Below are 4,215 nucleotides of genomic sequence, written 5' to 3'. Positions count from 1 at the left end.
CCCTGTCCCCCCTGTCCCCCATCGCCCCCCGCCCAGCCCTGCCCGCCCCCTGCCCGCAGCTCCCGGGGGGGATTTGGGGAGCAGAGCAGCCCGAAACCCGGGGCTGAAGAGGAGCCGTCCCCCTTCTCCTTTTGAAGGGAACAACCCTGGGTCAAAAATCGTAAAAACAACGAAATCAAGAAAAGTTTCACCAACTTTTTGTTTCCCCCTGTTTTAATGAATCTCCCGGCTCGTTCCCCAGATCCTGCCGTGCAGGGTCCCACGGGCTCCACGTCTGCCCGTGCAGCCTCTCCATCCTCCCCTCTCCGGCTCATCGCTGCCGCTGCACTCGCCCATCCGTGCCGATTTCCCCACCCTCTGTCCCTCCCTGCCACCACGGCCAGCTCCTGCCACCTCCAGCGAGCTCTGGTTGTGCGGCTGGATCGGGGCTCGGGGGCAGCTGCAGCCCCCCGGGTGCTCTCAAAAGGTGCCCGGGGAGCGTGAGAGCCCCAGGGCAGGGGGCTGCCGAGGGGGAGCCCCAGTGGTGATGGAGGACAGCAGGATCCTGTGCTCAGGCAAACTCCCCAAGGGAGCCAAGTGTGCGTCTCCAGCCCCAAAATCCAGGCTTTGCTACACGGGGCAGCTGTTGCAGAGTCAGGGCTGGGATCTGCTTCCTGCTCCCTTCTCCTCAGCACCCTCGATCCCTTCTCCCGGGGGTCCTGACAGGTGTCTCAGACAGACACAGCCACAGGGAAAGGAAAATCCTGACCTCACCCCACGGCCGATGCCCACCTTCCCTGAGAGGCTGAAGTGTCCCCCAAGGATCAAAGAATGGGTTGGGCTGGGAGGCACCTCAGGGATCATCCGTGGCCAGGGACACGAGGGAACCACCAGACACAATTCCTTGGTGCTGGACCTGCTCAGGGAAGGGTCAGATCCAGTGACAGGAGACTGAAACCCACCACAGAAATCCCCCAAACCAGCCCCGTGCAGCCCTTGGCTCGTGCCGAGGGCTGGGGGAGAGCGCCCAGGGCTGAATCCTGACTCCAGAGAAATCCCCCTGGGGAGAAAACTGCAGCAGCACCAAAGTGCTGCCAGGAGAGCCCTGTCCAGTGGCCTGGGACACTGCCAGCCCTCCCTGGACGCTGGAGCTCCCCACGTGTGCCAGGCCCTGCCAGGATGCTCCGGCTCTCCGGAGGCCGGCGCAGGCAGGAGCTCAGAAGCCTCTTCCCCTCTCGCTGCCGGCAGCAGAGCTCTGAGTCACGGTCTCCAGCGTGCTCCTGGAGAGCTGCAGGATCAGCTGATGGCCAGCCCAGAGAGGATGCTGGAAAGCTCCACCGAGACTCCAGCAGAATTCCTGAGAAGGGCAATTGTCCCTTCCTGGTGCTCTGTGGTGGGATCTCTCCCCTCCAGCTGGCTTTGTTAATCCTCTCATGACTCCAGGAGCTTTTGTCTCAGGGTATTCCACAATTCCTTTTGCTGGGCTCTTCCTGGTGGCCCCTCTACCCCCGTTTTCCTCCTTTTCTGCATTTCAGCAGCTCAGAGAAGTTTGGAGGGAGCAGCTCAGCTCCTGGCCCAGGATTTCACTCTCCCCAAGGAAGCAAACCCGTGCCAAGCTGCGTCTTGCCGCTGTCCATGTAGGAAAATTGGATCAGATGAAGTAAACAACCTCCCCTCCTTCCCATTCCTCTGCTTTCTCCAAGCCACCGAGCCTCTTCCCCTTCCCTGTCGCAGCCCTGAGCATCCTGCCCTCAACTTTGTCCTGACAATGAACTTTTGGAGCAAGGGACACTCCGGGTGGGTCCCCGAACGCTCCTCTGGGCACCCTGGCACTGAGCTCGGGGACACCACAGGGACATCAAAAACGCCCTCCCAGCCCCATCCCGTGGGTGAGCTCATCCTCCCACCACCTCTACACGGGTCTGGTCCCAGAGGGGAGGAGAGCACTGCCCTCCACATCAAAGCTCTGCACTGAGTCAGGAATTATCAAGCTCCTCCTGGACAAGGAAAAACCAAGGAGAACCTCCCTGTCTTTGTGCAAAGATGTGGAAGCACCAAAGAATGAGAGGTTTCTACATCAGTGATAACCACAGACATCTCAAACACTTCCACATTTGTTGCTTTAGCCCTGGGCCACTCTGAATATTGGCATTTCCAAGGAGTGGGATGAACTTCCAGGGGATTCCCTCTGCCTTTCTGGAGCAAGATGGAACAGCTCTGCAAGGCTCCTTGTAGCCTTCTCGTGTCTTTTCCAGCTTTCCTCCCTAACTGATCCAAAAACTGGCGTGGTCCAGACCCACCCCTCCCACCCATCCATTCCAGCAGGAAATGCTTCACTGGAATCAGAATTAAAAAGAGGAAAGTCAGGATCCTTCCTGTTAAAACAAAACCAAATAAAAGCACCAGACAAAGACCCTCATGATCTGAGGAAGACAAATTCCTTGCGGGGTGATCTCAGCTCCCAGGCTAAGAGCTGGCACCCCAGTGGCTTTGGGGGCCCTTTCTGCAATAAATCCAGAAGCCAGGAGCCATCCTGACATGGTGTGCCGTGGTTCTGCACCGTGGAGTGGCACAAGCAGATCAATGGCGAGGGATCCGGTGCCCGGGGGGGCTCTGGCTTCTCATTCCCACCGGAAAAAACACTCCTGGACACGCTCTCCAGCCGGGTCTGAGCTCCAGAAGCTCGAGAAGCTCCAGCTCTCTGCTGCTGTTTGAGGATGACCCATAATTTCCCTGCCTGAGCCGCTCCAGCCCTGCTCCCTCGGCCTGATCCCGGTGTTTTCCATCCGCCAGGGCTGGCTGCAGACCTCGCACAGCCCGGCCTGCCTGCCATGTGCTTCGCTGCCTCAGGCAGTTGCCTGCAGACTCCAGCTGTTTTTATTACCTAAGTGGGTTTGATTGCTCCTTCATTTGTGCCTGAATGAGAGCCCTTGGCACCCTCGTGGGCTTTAATGGGGTCTGTGTGTTCTCGCTCCCAATTAAACCCAGGGGCAGCGATTAACAGCTCCCAGCAACTCCAGCTCCGAGCTGGGGGGACGCGGCTTTCCAGGGCTCGGGGACACGATCCTGCAGGAGGGACACAACTTTGTGCATCCCGAGCAGACAGCTGGGCTGGCTGGAAATGGCTCTGTCCCCAGGTGACCGCTGCCACTTCATTCTCGTCAGGGGAGCTTGGGCTCAGCCGTGCCAGCCTCGCACAGACGCGGTGGGGGACAGGGCTGGTGTCACCCCAAAGTGGGGGTACAGACATTAAGGGCAGCTCCCCCACCTGCCCTGGATGTCGGGGCTGCTCCTGGAGAGCGCCGTGTGGGGGGATGCAGAGATCAGGACATCGGGGCATGGACCACTTGGTTCTCCCCTCCCTTTTTCCTTGTGCTCCTGCCCAGGGCCTGAGGGGCTGGGAGCAGCCAAAAGCGGTGAATTCCTGCTGCACTTGGAGTTTCCAGCCCCGAGTTCTGACTCCAGGAGCCATCCCAGCCCGCTGGCAGCCGCCCTGCCGGGATCATCCCGGCTGTCCCGGTGCTGCGATGAGCACATCGCACCCGACACGACCCGCAGCCATCTGTGGGAGCCCCGGGGAGGAGCCAGCCGGCAAAATTAAGATGCTGGGGGATTAAATGCTTCGATCTCATCGGGATTGGCGTTTTGTGATGGAAATTGGTTCTGTCAGGAAATGTGTAAGTGGCGCTACCTACCAGAGGTCCGTGCGCTGGGACCGGCGGTGGCTGGAGTCGCTGATGGAGTGCAGGAGTGGAATGGAAAATCCAGGCCCAGGAGCTTTTTAAACTCAATTAAAGTCTGGCTCGCTCTGAGACAGACCCGGGGCATTGGGAAGAACTTTCCTCCCGCACTGGATTAAACTCGGTGTGGGGTCAAGAGCAGGGCCTCGACAGGCTGAGGGGACAGCTCAGGTGGCAGATGGTGGCGTTATGGAGGACCCAACAGAGCCCAGATTCTGTGCTGGAATTAGGAACAGACATCACAGAGCCATGGAACCGCTGGGGTGGGAAAAACCCTCTCAGATCCTCCAGTCCAAGCAGTCCCCAGCAAGGCCACCTCTGAGCCGTGTCCCCAACTCGTGCTCATGGCTCCTGAACCCCTCCAGCCATGGTGCCAAGGCTCCCAAAACGCCTGTTTCTGGAGGAAAATGCAGGAATGGCTCCTGGTGAGGATGAGATCCCTTCCCAGCCAGCAGAGCAGGGTGTTTAATGCAGGTCTCACGCTCGAGGTGTAAGA

This window comes from Parus major, chromosome 4A (assembly GCF_001522545.3).
Source record: "Parus major isolate Abel chromosome 4A, Parus_major1.1, whole genome shotgun sequence".
Taxonomy (NCBI): Eukaryota; Metazoa; Chordata; class Aves; order Passeriformes; family Paridae; genus Parus; species Parus major.
This window is presented reverse-complemented; position numbering follows the sequence as displayed.